The following is a 15422-nucleotide window of genomic DNA, read 5'->3' as shown; positions in this document are numbered from 1 at the left end:
GCCATGTTCATATGATGAAACACACACACACAGACATGCATATACACACAGATGCTACCAAAGTCTACACATTTACCACTGAAGGCCCTTTTTGTTGCAGAGAAACAACACAAAGCTGTGATCAGTGTTTACATTACAGCTATTAGTGTGCTGTGTAAAGTAAATGCTGGTAGAAGCATTGTATTCTTCAAACAGATGAACAACTACCAAGCTTTTGTATCTTTTCACATTCAGCAGTATTTACACAAGACCTCAATCTGCCTCTCGTAGATACTACACACACTCCCTGCTTCGTCCAAATAAAGTAGTGTCTCGTGAGTGTGTGTTTGTGTGAGAGCCAGCGGCTCAGGGACCCAGATTCGTGAGCAGCTAACCTGCAACTGTAAACACCAGACTATTTTAAGGCAGAGTAGACCCATGTGGAAAAAGCTGACCCCGGAGTTAAAGTCAGTTTAACTGATGGCAGACACTGCCAACTTCCAAACAAGGTGCTCAGAGCTGCTGCCTCAACTGTGCAGGTGGAGAGCCAACAAGAAAAACATTATTATAGCTTCAGTCTTATGCTAAGACTCAAGCTGAGGTATGGCTTATATAGTATACAGTGCCTCGAGAATATCATAATCACTGCTGCCACTGTAATGTACACACTGGAAAATTCAGATTAAACAGCAGCCAAATGGGATTTCCTCAAGAGACACTGTTTATCACGAGGGCTTAGACAGGCTTACACAGTAAAATGCAGGGAGTGCTGAGGGAGGAAGGTTGTTATTCTAAAATGTTATGCACCAGATTAATACTTTCATCCAAAACTGAAAAAAATCAATGTTTGGAAAAAAGGGGGTGGTAACTTCTCTAAAATGATTCAGTCAACAGTTTCATAATGAATAATGTAACCTTTCCGGCAACACCTTACATGTGCTGTGACTACATATTGAGGAAAAAATCCAGCTGCTGTGTTCTTTAACTTAACTGCAAATTAAGTTTTGAGGTTTTTTTTCCTTCAGTAAGCTAACTTCATCAAATAAAAAGCACACTCTGAAGATATGTAGCCATGTAACACTGGGGGTGCTGCCATTGTTCCGATGTCTCATGGTTACAAAGCCCCAATAAAAATAAATGTCCCATTTGGCCCACAGTCCAGTATCCTGAAAAACAAAGGTGCGTTGCTCCGTTGGGCATTTTCTCCAAAATAGCTCCAGACTCCACCCAAACACAAGTGCATGGCTAATTATGATACACAATGATGTCATAGGACCTTTCTTCTATGTCATGACCCGTCCTAAGCCGCCTCTGATTGGCTTACCCTGATATTCTTACCCTAGGCCCAGTATCACTTCTCATTCCTAAACCTACGTAACCCAACCAACAAAGGGTGAGAGTAACAGGGAATGACATGCAGCAAAAGGCCATGGGTCAAAATCAAACCCCCAGCTGCTGCAGACAAAGATTTTGTACATGGGGCACCTGCTCCACCAGGTGAGCTACAGAGTGCCCTGTGATGATGTCATTCTGCACAAAAAATAGCTATGTGCTTCTGTTTGGGAGAATGTGTAGCATATTTTCATTGAAACAGTCCTTCAGAGCGGCCCTGGTTTAATGGGACATTTTTTGGACTACAGGGGCTTTGAATTTTTGAGCCCTCTGAACAATGAGCATTCCCTGTAACATGCTAGTGTTCAGCAATGTGGGCTGGTTGGTCGGTCCACCACTTTGGAACAGACTGAAACTGACTATTAGATGGAATGACTTTCGGTTTTGCACAGATGTCCATTGTCACCAGCGGCGTCACCATCAATCAGTCAATCAATCAAACTTTATTTATATAACGCCTTTCATACATCAAAAATGTAACCCCATGTTACCCATATGGGTAACATCTCTGTTTAGGGGTAATCTATACTGACAACTTTTAGATGGATTATCATAAAGTCTGGTAGACTGGTTAGTTAGAAACACTTAAGTGATTTCATGTCAGGCCATGAGCAGATTTTAATGACCAAATACTGAATACTAAAAATAATGCCATTGCCATTACCTGCAGCTTTTTTTTTGTTTAGTACTAATTACCAAATCTTATCCTCCTAACTTGGGAGGCTAAGATGAGGAACATAGTGAAAGTCACCTGCTTAATATAGCCATGTTAGCATTTGGCTCAAAGTAGTCTCTATATACAGACTCTACATTCAGTGAATGTAGAGTCTGTAGGCAAACCCTGGAGATCTTGCCTCCAGAAGAAGAGCGGAAGAGCCCTGGTTTCCAGTTGTAGGCTGTTTGTAGTCCACGTGATATTGACCAATCACGTTTGAGCCGGCTGCAGTTGTTGCCAGGTTAAACGGTCTGTGCGGTGAACTTACTGGTGTCACTGCAAACTCTGAATCCATCACAATGGTTCAGCATATTTACATATACGGAAGTCGGAAGTCGGCCTCCTCTGCCCAAATGAAACCGGAATGCCAAAAAATCTGGGGTCTGCCCCCAGAGGCTGTATCGCCGTCTGCCGGAAGTCAGACACCGAATACAGCCGATCAGTTCCGAGAATGGGCTCAAAGCACTGCTTTGAAGCACAGTCAGAATCTGTTTTATTGCTGGGTAGCTTTACACATACAAGAAATCTGCTTTGGTGTAGGCTATTGGTACATAACAATTAGGATACCACAAAAGACAAGAAATGTGGAATCGAAAAAAAAATAAAAATAAGATTATGAAAAAATACTACAAAAATATATACAATATACACATTTTTAACCGTTTTTTAATGTAAAATGTATATGTTTGTTTTTTATGTTAATGCCATACAGGACAGAACCAAACCTGCTTTTTATTTCACAGTTAAGCATGTTGGATATAATGGCATTATCTCCTACATTAGATTGTGTAAACCTCAGCCTTGCCTTGGGATTTCCTCTGGTCCTAATTCAAAAATAAATGACCTCATGCTGCCCTGGTCTGATCAACCTGCCTTACTCATTAGCACCTTAATGGTAATTAATATCACTCATTTAACTCCCTCACCAGCCAGTCTGTAGATTCAAACCAGCAACCTGCTGATCAAAACAATCATAAGGCACGTCCTCATATATGTTACCACATACCCATACACTAACAAATGCCAAACCACACACACAAACACACTGACACTTACACTGTGTGTTGTTCACATCCAGAGAGAAGTGCTCCATTCATAATTAACAAATTCCTCCCTCACGCCTCCTGTTCTACCCGGCAACCATTCATTAAAGCAGAGCCACCCTCCCCCAAACACACACATTCATATACACTCACACATACACACACATGCTTGGTTTACACCATGCATGCCGATCACTTGTACAGCTAAAGCAGTATTTTGAACTGTGTGTTGACAGTGTGATCTAATCCCAAATCAATGAGTGGATCATGAAACTGAAGCAAAGAAAAGCAGAAAAGTAAAGAAAAAGCAAAGTCACATAACTGATGAAGAGAGTGTGTGTGATATTCTGTATGGAAGGAAGAGGAGGATTGGGGAAGAAATGAGAGAGGAAGAGATGGAGGAGAGATGAGAGACCATGAATACGAGAGGGGTCGCCTTGCTCATTTTAATGAGCTCACTGCTGGCGAGAGAAACATGGGACTGGAGTTACAGCCAAGTGTGTGTGTGTGTGTGTGTGTGTGTTTGATCTCTACATTTATGATGGTCCTCTTCCTGTTTGTCTGTTATTACCATGCCTCTCAGACTCCATAGGAGATCAACAACTAGATGAGGGGCTGTGCAGAACACACACACATCTGGAATACAGCTACTGTGTGTATGTGTGTGTAAGTCAGTGTTAATTTGCTTCCAACGCAAATCAACATGTTTCAGCACTTTATTTAAACTACAAGAGGCTCAGCAATGGCTCGAAACATGCTCGTCTGGCTTGTTTCTTGCAAATTAACCAAAACAAGTAGACTTGCATTTGATTCAGTGCTGTTTTATTGTATGTTGATGAGGGTTAATGAGAAAGTCTTTAATGTCCCAGGGGGTAATTTGGTTTGCAGCAGTGGTCAACACAACCAAAATCATACGACAACACCATAAAATAATACAATAAACAGACATAAGTGTATATTATATACAACAGATGTCACCAGAATATGAATTGCAATGAGACACAGTGTTCAGAGTCCAATACAACTTCATTAAAAAGGTGACTTGTTTAAAAACCCAACTGCTGACGGGACAGAAGACCTCAGATAACTGTTCGATTTGGCCCTCCAAAAAAATGAAAACCTCCTGCTTGAAGGCAGGAGCCGGAACTCTGCATGAATAGGGTGATAAGAGTCTGCCAGGATGGCCTTTTGCCCTGTGGGTAGCTGGGTTAATTGTTCACCAAAGCCTGTACTCTTGTGCCCAGTAGCAGCAGCAGATAGACGAAGTAAGCAACTAGTTGGTGAACACTGTGGAACATTTAGCAGCTAAGGACAGTACAATTTTTATGTCAAAACATCAACAAACACCACTGACCACTCTGTGAGTTTCATGGCTTTGAAAACGAATGTTGAGGGTGGTTTTAGGACAGGTTCACACATGGCCATAGGCAGCACTGTTAAGCCAAGCAGGGGAAGGCCAAATTCTCCAAAAATGAGCAATCGTCACTGCTATTATATCATCCCAGAAATGGGGCTCAAAGTGCAAAAGCGAGTCGTTAAACCTTCCATGTAAAGCAGCTTCCCTGTGCGTCTGTTTCCAGTGGGAAATGTATGTGAATCTCAAGTTCAAGGAAAAAGAGCAGATTCTATGAGACTTTATGTATCCCAAGAGCTCAAAAATATATACATTTTTGTTTATTATAGGTTTTTTTTCACTTATGAAAGTGTGCTAGTATTCTGAGATCAATCCCCTACCCCCCAGCCCCATTCTGTCTGTCTGTCTGTCTCTACGTCCTGCAGAGAGAAGGAGGGACTCCCTCCTGGGAAATATGACTTTACTCTTTTTCCTTCCTCTCCCCCTCTCTCGCTCTCCCCTTCCTGCTTTTGATCTGCTTCCTGGCTGCAAAGCTCCCTGTGAAAATACATGTGTGTCTATGTGTTTGTGAGGGGACCCACCCTGACAAGGTACTGAGTACTAGCCTCGTACGATAGCTCCAGAGATGTGTTATGATTTATGATTTTGTATCATTACCACAAAAATTTTGGTAATGTATCAGTTCTACTATATGCAGCAAAGATTTTTGATACCTGAGTTTAATGTCAGCTTTGGACAAAAATAAAGGAGTGACATGTTTGCATTTTTATATGCACTTCCATATATTTTGCACTTTCATCTGTTTGAGATCCAAGCGCTTGTTATTTTTGTGGCACTATCTGCTTTGTATATGAATGTTATCTGTCTCATGAGATTATCTTTTATATTTGCATGTTATTTGTTTATGTATGTAGTTATTTCCTTTACTTAAATCCCACAAGCTTATTTATCATATCAACATTTTGCTCAGTGATATATATAAATAAAATTATTATCTTACTATATAATGACGACAACTCTGTCTGTGTGTGTGTCTGTTCCACATTTTTCTCCTCACTGACTTGGTCAATCCATGTGAAATTTGGCACAGTGGTAGAGGGTCATGGGAGGATGAGAATGAAGCGATATTACATCAATTGGCCAAAGGGGGGCGCTATAGCAACCAATTGAAATTGCAAACTTTGAATGGGCCTATCTCATGCCCCGTATGTCGTAGAGACATGAAACTTTGCACAGAGATGCCTCTCCTCATGAGGAACATATTTGCCTCAAGAACCCATACCTTCCGGTTATATAGATTTTCCGCCAATTTGAAGTTTTTGAAAAACACTTAAAATCGATCTCTTCCTAGGAAGTTTGACCAATCTGCATGAAACTCGATGAACATAATCTAGGGACCAATATCTAAAGTTCCCTCTTGGCAAAAGTTGGAAAACTTACTAAAACTGAGCTTCTATAAGGCAATGAATATTATGGAGGGCCTGGTTCATCACATAAAGGTGTATAACATCTCAAGGGTTTCACCGAACACCACGCAACTTTGTAGGCATATGACCACACATAATCTGAGGGGACCCCTCCATTATTGACCCCATCAAACAAAATGGGGGCGCTAGAGAGCTAATTTCTTATCTAGGCCTAACTGCCATATCAATTTTTACTAAACTTGGTAGATACGTAGAACAGGACGCCTCAAGGTGACTGGAGAAATTTAACTCTAATTGGCAACTGGGTGGCGCTATAACAACAAAAAAATGCTTAAAAATGGCTAAAATGCGACCGATCGCTGTGGCTCCCCCTGTGGCCGAATGTTGGGGGTTTTTTTCTAATTTTTGGTATGACTAAGTCATGGTATGGTATGCTGTACATAATCATGGAAACTGTCAGTGTGTCATTCTGTCAGTCAGACATTCTGTCTGTCCCACGTTTTTCTACTTACTGACGTGGTCAATCTATGTGAAACTGCACATAGGCATTGAGGATTGGCATAGGTAGAAGGTGACAAAGCTACCAATGGATATGGACTAGTTATTATTTTTATCGTGGATAGATAGGCTACAACATTCGAATAGAAATTTAAAAATGGTATTAACTCTGTGTATCCAGAGTAATGCGTAAAATAATCCAGTAGCTATATACAGACCTAAAACCTATAATATTTTTCTGATAAAAATCAAGACCAGATTTGATCATGTTTAGTCACAGACCGGGCAAAGTGTTTGTGTCTGCCCAGTGAATGGCAAAGTAACTATTCTTCCCCGTCACCTAGCAACTGACTTTACTGACAGGTTTGTTACGGTTTCCATGACAGCGCAGATCTTGGCCTGTTGCTAAGGTGAGAACGAGAATGTTTGTTGCTAAGGTCAAATTGTCTGCTGCTACGGAAACGAATGTCTGAACTTCACTGCAAGGGAGAGAGATAGAGGGAGAGACTGAGGGAAAGAGAGGGAATACCACACACACATACAGTATGCAGTCACACACACACACACACACACACACACACACACACACACACACACACACAGTAACCTCCCTATGAAAACCGGAAGAGGGCTTAGAGAGAGAATGGGAACAGGAACAGATAAACCAACACACACAAATACAGTACACACACACACACACACACACACACAATTCTGGAATTAATTACATAACTACATAAGATTACCATGTTTTACAATACAAACAAAATTAGAGCTGGCCTCAGCTTTTTTCAGTGTTCCAATGACTCTGTGAAACTCGACCAATCATATGTTTGGTTTGTAGCTGTGGTCATGTGTTAGCTGATGCCCTGCTGGCTTTCTGTGCATTGCAGTGCACACAGTGATGCAATGGGGTGGAGAAATGTGATGTTAAAATGAGGCTCAGACACTGATCATAAACATAGATGTTTCCATTGCATAGACGTTTCCATTGACCAAATACAAACTTAAAATGTGGTTCAGTCACTGTGCTCTGTGGCAAGTAGCAGACAAGCCCGTGTTGACGAGCGCTCGAGGAACACTTTCACAGCGAACAATAATGTAACTGGGCATGCTGTTGCGTTATCGCTCTTCGTGTGAACAAAATACTATGTAGCCAGCAGCCATTCAACTGTGAATCAAAGCAAGGATACTGAAATGGAAGAAACATCTCTTAGAGCTTTTTAAGTCTTAAAAGTTAAAAGTTTTTTTTGGAGAGTTTTTTTCATCATATATTCTTCCAATGCTCTGTCCTTTCAGTTCAGTGGAGAAGCAGGACAGTCCAGGGAACAACCACCACACCTCATCTTGTTACTATCCTAGAGTGATTACAGGTACTTTATGATGACAGTTACAATAGCAGACACACACACACACACACACACACACACACGTACACTGGTGTATAGTGTTGCTTTCCCAGAGAATATCAATGAGCCTCTTTAAACAGTCTGCTGTCTAATGATAACATGCTCTCTCAATCTCTCTCTCTCTCTCTCTCGCTCTCTCTCTCTCTCTCTCTGTCTTTGCCTGGGGCATCTGTGGCCTTCCCACCAGTGCATCTCCATGGCAACTATTATCTATGATCTTGCAGAGGGATTCGTCAGCCTCTGTCTCTCCATTTGCTGTGCAATGCATGCAAACATGCAACTGCAAAAGTGAATGGTATTGATGACCAGGCTCCCATTTGACTTGGCTAAATGTTTGTGTGTGTGTGTGTGTGTGTGTGAAGTCCTTTTTAATGTCACACAAGATAAAATCACAAATAGTCAAGATTTCTAGATTAGTTTTGCTAGGACAGCTCACAATTAAATTCACACACGGACACACACCTTGATTGCTCTGTACAATATTTATTACACATATTGTAACCATAATATCACATCTGTATTCAGGCCTGTGTGTGAAGCAGTTGTGTTGGATGGAAAGCTAACGTATCCCTAAGGCCTGTTTCAAATGTGACAACTGCCAACTGCAGTATACTTTTAATTTTTTCATGAACGTCCGTCATGTGTCACCACGCAGTCTTTGGGATTTTAAAAAAATCTGTTAACAAAAATACTGGTGTACACTCACTAGATTTATTTTATTTCCAAAAATACATAAAGTAAACAAACAATTTTGATATGGATCCCTTAGATATGTTTTTGTTTTGCTTTGCTGCCCGTCCCTCTCCTACTTGCCAAGATCCTCCTCCATCTCATCCTTCTCCTTCTCCATCCAAGGAACTCTAAGTTCCTATGCGTGAAAATAAACCAAAGCTGGCACATAGGGCCAGTCCCATGCTAAACTTCCTCAATGGGGAGAGGCGTGCAATAAGTCCTGTTAATGGTGCTATAGCGACTGTTTAAATTTCGAAACTTTGAAAATTCTCAACAATTCACTTGTACAGCCTCTGGCTTTGCAACTTTGATTTAACTGTGGGCCCAATTGTGAAGACATTTTTGTAAACTAATTAAACTTATCCTCTCCCACATTTTTGCTCCATTCACACCAAACTTGCTGCACAGCATCCTCATATCCTACATAAATGCACTACACACTTCAAAATTGTATGTCAAAACTTGGTAACACTTCATAAGTCAGCCCGCGTTTTAGAGTGTACCTCTTGCCCACTTTCCCAGGAGTATGAAAGAGCAGATTTAGCTCAGTTCATAAGGGACTTGGCTTTGAAACTGGTGGGTGGCTGGTTCAAGTCCACCGCAGTGATGTGTAGCTTTTGTTAATGGTATGAAAATAACAGAATTAAACCCCAGGTGGGACCAATAAAATACTAGTTATTATTTTAATAATGTACTCAATTGTAGTTTTTAAATATCTTAAAAACACAAAGTGATAAGAAGAATGAAAACAGGTAAGTTTCCACTGTACAGTTATTCCAGTCAGTTGCTTTTGTTGCTTGTATTGTAATTCTGCCAGGACCCGTGTCGCATTTGCTGACGTTAATTGATATTTAGTGTCATTGTAAGTGACAGTAGCACCTACATGAATAAAGGGGTCAGTTATAATCTCGACACACACACAAAGACACATAAAAATGGTGCATGCATACAAAACATAAAATTTGTGTGATATCTTATGAATTAGCACTGCAACCAGTTAGATTAGGTCTAATATAGGTTAGTTGGTTGGTTAGGAGCCTCATGTTACTTACTTAACCTAATGTGACAACATGATGACCTGACAATGTCAGTTGATGTGATGTACATATTTAATTTAAAATAACTTCATGATGACCTTTATTTTCACATGGGACACAAAATCTGGTCTCCTGGGTCAAAGTCCTGTATTTGTTTGACCCATCTATCCAACCTGACCACCCTACATGGACTTTGTGGCTCTTTACACTACATCACTTGAGCACCTTTGCTCTTGTCATATGAGGGAGGACAGCCTGCAGCACATAGGTCATGTGATCAAAGCCTTCTAGCTCACAATTACATGCGTTGGGCATTCATAAGAATTCATATTGAAAGAGAAATCAGGTGTTGACAAGTTGACAAATATTAAGCTATCCGAGATGTCATACAAATTCATTTATGGTCATGCATCAGGTGCAGGTGTGCACTAAAGCGTTCCCATTATTTCAATGCATCTTTCATTTCTCTTAAACCATCCTGCAGCATATTCATCTACAAGCAGAGGGCAACCTCTGCAAATACACAAGAAGTAACAACCTCTCAAGTGCTTTACTTGCTCCCTCCCTTACAAACACCTTGTCATACTGCACTGTAAAGGAACAATGTACTCTCAAACAATGGTTTTAGTGATATGTTACAAAAAAGTATGCATATAAAAAGGTTTGTGTGATATTTAATTAATAACATTCCCCTACTGTTTAGCTTAGGTTTTTGAAAAGAATCGTTTGGCATTGTCATATTACGTACTTAACATAATGTGATGATGTGACAGTATGTACGTAACACTGTGCCCTTTGTTTTACATGGGACACAAACCCTCATTTCCTGGGTCAAAGTCCTGCATTAGTTTGACCCATCTATCCACATCGACCACCCTTCATGGACTTTGTCGCTCTTTACGCTACATCTCCTGAGCACCTTTGCTCCTGTCATTTGAGGGAGGATAGTCTGCAGCACATAGGTCACATGACCACAGCCTCCTGGCTCACAATTACATGGGTTATATACAACGTAGAGTGTCTTACTTTTTGTAGGTATAAGAACAAACAGAATAAGAACAGCCTACACAATACCATTACCAATAAACACTGGCAATAAGGCAGTGTTCAAAAGTAGATGGAAGAGGAAAAACAGGATAGGAAGTGGCAAGACAATATTAGAAAGAGGAAGAGGAGGAAGGTGTAGTAAGTGATTTAAGGAGGAAGAGGTACATGGAGTCGAGGATGACAATGCTTTTGTGTCTCGGGTGGCATAACAAGGAGGGAGGGTTAATGCCAGAGCAGGTGAGGCTGCAGTTGCCAAGGTTACAGACGTCTGCAGCAACCGCCCATCTGTTCCCCTGACACCAGCATCTCTGCGGTGACACAGCAACAATAAGAGGTTGGGAGAGACTTAGACCAAAAGAAAGAAAGACAGGCAGGGAGAGACAAAGAGGGGCAAAGAAAGAGGTGAGGAGGAGACAGATTAAAGAGAGGAAGACAGGCAGAGGCAGCAGAGAGACTGCAGTAGTAGCAGTGCCAGATAAAGCAGAATAATTCATGAGGCCTAGATTCTCCTCTCACTATGAAACCAAGTCAGAGATTGTGCTTCCCAGACAACCAGGCGGCCAGTCACCCCGACCAAAACAAGCCATCAGTCTCTGATACAACAGCATCTACACACTTAAGTGTGTTCCAGGGTAAACCATGTGCAGAAAACCTCAAATACCACATGCTGCAGGAATGCATTACAACATGAAACATTATACTTAAGCAATAAGCCACAAGGCAGGGTTTGGGTGGATTTTGATTGAGGAGAAAATGAGTGGTAAAAGTGTAAAGGCTCATTAAGTTTACTAATCAATAATGTAACTCAACAATGTGGTGAGGAAATGATGATAGTGACTTGATAACGTGATGAAAAATAAGGTCATATAAGCAGCTTTGTCCAATCAGAACTCGGAAAAGAAAAAAATCTTACAATCACGTCCAGTTTACACAGCCTACCTTAACCCTGTTACAACATATCACAGCTTCATAAGATTGTGACTGTTGAGTTGTGTGTTGTTACAGCCAGTAAATCAATTTTAAATGAGCTCATGGTGAGTGTGTTTACCTGTCTACCTTCTGCTTAGATCAGAGGCAGGAGGAGTAAAGGTTTTCCCATGTAATAAGGTCAGGGTATGCTCGAAACAAGTGTAAAAGAATTAAGTGAGCTGTTCTCTCTCCTGAGCTCTATCAGCAACTATGAAAAGTCAACAAATCTCACAAGATTAATGAATTGTGAAACAACGTCTGAGTGATCCTAAACTCTTTGCTGACTAACGAGTTTAAAAAGACAATGGACTGTAAAAGTGGAGTGCCCAGCTTTACTTAACAGCAGGCGTGGGAGTAAGTCACACATGTGCAAGTCACAAGCAAGTCTCAAGTCTTAACCTTCAAGTCTCAAGCAAGTCCCAAGTTACTGTAGTAAGAATCAAGCAAGTCAAGTCCATAGACTGTAAAAATAATGGACGAAACTACCGTGAGGCCACCAATTGGTTCGTGAACTCCCATTTTAAAGCTTCGAGTTTGGCATTTTGAGTATCACCATCTTGTTTTTTTATTTTTATTTTCATTTTTGCTTTGAAGTTTGTAATCTCAACATGGGTGTCCAAGGGGATTGACTCACTTCTGGAGCCAGCCTCAAGAGGCCATTCAAAGAACTGCAGTTTTTGGCACTTTGTGTTGGCCATATTTTTAACCTCAGAAGGCTGCTGCTTGGTGGAGTCTCTGCTATAAGTCAAGCAAGACAAGTCATATCATATGAAGTTAAATGTTGTCATGGTCATGTCTCCGACTTTTGAGCTGTAGACCATGCATACCGCTGTTCTCTTAGTACCTTCATCGCGAAATAATCCTTGAATCCAAATTTTATTTTGGAGTAGTGCCCTCCATGATAGCTGCCTGGTGCATTGGCCTATGGAGGTCTGCCATGTCCTCGTAGGTTGCCAGGTTTCTTTTCAAGTTATCTGCCTCAAGTCAAAGTCAAGTCTCAAGTCATGATTACCAAGTAAAAGTCAAGTCGAGGTCATCATAGTTAGTAAAGCAAGTCTCAAGTCATCAAATTTGCCACTTAGGTCTGACTTGAGTCCATAGACTGTATAAATAATGGACATAGCCACAGTGATGCCACCTATTGGTTTGTGGACTGCCATTCTGAAGCCTTAAGTTCAGCATTTCAGCCATCGCTAGCTTGTTTTTTTGGAGCCAGATTGCCTCAAGTGGCAATTTGATAAACTGCAGTTTTTGGCACTACCACATTGGCTTCATTCGTCAGCCCTGGAGGTTGCTGCTTGCTCAAGTCAAGTCATGTGACTAGAGTCTCCCACTTCTGCTTAACAGGAAGCTTTGTTCAAATTCAAACTGGGCATTTTGTGAATCAAATTCCAGCTAAAGTATTTCAAACTTCAACAGGACTGGAACTACAAGATCTCCTGTCAGGCAGACAATCTTCCAGTCGACAAAAATTCACACACGCACACACACACACACACACACACACACACACACACACACACACACACACGACATGCCAGCTTTGACCTCTGACCACCTCCCTGTGCCCATGACATCAGAAGGTCATGATGAGGTCACTTCCTGTCAAAACACATCTCTTCACCCCAACTCAAGTTAAAGACTGCCAATGACAGCTGAACTGACACACTCTAAAGACTAAAAAAGTGGTTACACAAATTAGCTGTTTCCGTTGACCTTTGTTTCTGTTTCGTTCACACATTTCAAGTTTTACTGTTTTGCCCTTATTTCATCTTTTCTGTTTAATTTCCCCAGAGGAACATGTGACATTTGGTTTTATGACTAAATTCTTATTGTCACACAGTTAGCACAGAAAACTATAAACACTTTTGAGGCAAAAAAGTACTATTTGTTTGTCTATTTATCATATTTCGCTCTCAAATTATTGACTGTAAGCCCTGCTGCTCTTTATCAGACAGTGTCCTCAGTGACCCATCACGCTGGAGAGTGTGACCCACATAGGTGTCTGCTGTGATGAATCTGAAAAATCACTGTTCTGGTCCACTGTGGTTCATTTCCACGGCTGGTCAGTTCCGTCCCCAGTCACCCAACACAGCACACAGCATTAATAACTCAATATGAAGTGTTGTGGCCACAACAAAAAGAACAAAGTCTCTTCATCTGGTCAATCTATTTGAATTCATGGGGTGAAATAATCAAGCACATGTGTGTCCAGCCTATTGGAATGATTGATACTGATTGATTTCACACATTAAAGAAAAACAGACAGACCAAGTGAGTTGGACGGCAAAATTTCTCTCTTGGTGTTGTCCAATATCATGACTGACAGAAAACACAACACTCAAACTGAACAGGCCAGAACTAAATGTGACTGTCTTCTGCTTTAACAGAATATCAAACCCTTATTTTGAGTAGAAATCCAGTCACATTATTGCTGATTCATAAAACTAAATTAATTTCATCCATAAACTGTGTTCAACTACACCACAGCATAATGAGAGTGAGAGTGAGGAGCCTGCAAAGTTTTTTTTGCACTTTCTGCTCATTTGCAACGCCTAGTCAGTCTCAGTGTACACTAGCTTAAACTGAGCTACTGTAAACTGAGTGATTATAGCTTATTCTACCCTGATTATCTGCTATTAATGTCTCAGAGTACTCAAATTAGCCTTTACAGTAATTAGCTTTCCAAGCTGTTGCATCATGTAATCTGTCATATGGTAATTCTAAAAATGAGTATATGCTACTTTCTTCATTTGTTTTAAAAAAAGGTATTCTATACTGTATATTTAATATTCACTCACTACACACACTGCTTTCATCTTCAGCTGATATTGGCCTTTCACACTTTGGTATACATTCCATTGATAATAATAATAATAATAAAAATAAAAATAAATGACACCTTATAACATCACCCTAGGACCTCTGATCACTACTGGAATTAAAGTGCTATTAGAAATCATATCATCAGAAATGATAAATTCATTCTAGTACTCACCATTGAGCCTGTGAGAGTTCAAATGAAAATAGTGGACAGACTCCCCAATGGCAGTGGCCCCCCAGGCAGCACTATGCACCATGCCACACTGCAAAAACAGCCCAAGGAACATGACAAAAAGCTCAAAGCATCAACCTGGCCTCCATATTCCACAAATCCCAATCAAATCATGCATCGGAGGGATGTACTGGTACCACACCTCACAACCCAAAGACTCAAATCCAAGGAGGCCCCACTGTGGATCGGGTACCTCTGATACTCAGATTGGAACCTGAAGAATTTTGAAGCTATAGGCTGAAGCCTTGAGCTGTTTGTCAAGTTCCTCATGCCATTTATGAGCAGTTTTTGTGGTTTAGCATGGTGCACTGTGCTGCTGGGGGAGGTCACTACCATCAGGGAGTAACGTTGCCATGACGGGGTGTACTTGGTCTGCAACCGTGTTTGGATGGGTGATGATTTTATCCATATTACCCACTCATGTGAGAGTGGCAAGAAGATGGCAGATTGACTGTCAGAGAAGCAGCATGATAACCACAGTGAGGAAGGAACCTACTATATGTTTATATAAAAGTCTCCTTAAGAAGCCAAAGTGCCTGTGTTGGACAGAAGGAGGTTAAAAGTCAGAGCCAGAAGCTTCAGCTGAAAAGTAATTGGAGACACCCAACCTAACTGTATGTGTGTTTTATTGTTTTAGGGATAACAGCACATTAAACTCTGCTACCTCTACGTCTTAGTTTTATATCTTAGTCTTACTCACTCGCCTCCTCTCTGTCTCTCTATAATAATCACAGATTCCTGTCTATGGGCGAGATGTGTTTCTTT

General features: G+C 40.9%; 1 protein-coding gene across 7 annotated transcripts in view; it reads right to left on the bottom strand.

The window, feature by feature from the left end:
• Positions 1 to 15422, bottom strand: part of LOC117258070 (protein MTSS 2) — a 99868-nt gene that overhangs the window by 24535 nt on the left and 59911 nt on the right. The gene's annotated exons all lie outside the window — the stretch shown is intronic.

This window comes from Epinephelus lanceolatus, chromosome 2 (genome assembly GCF_041903045.1).
Source record: "Epinephelus lanceolatus isolate andai-2023 chromosome 2, ASM4190304v1, whole genome shotgun sequence".
Classification (NCBI taxonomy): Eukaryota; Metazoa; Chordata; class Actinopteri; order Perciformes; family Serranidae; genus Epinephelus; species Epinephelus lanceolatus.
The sequence above is the reverse complement of the archived record's forward strand: the minus strand, read 5'-3'. Positions and strand labels throughout refer to the sequence as shown.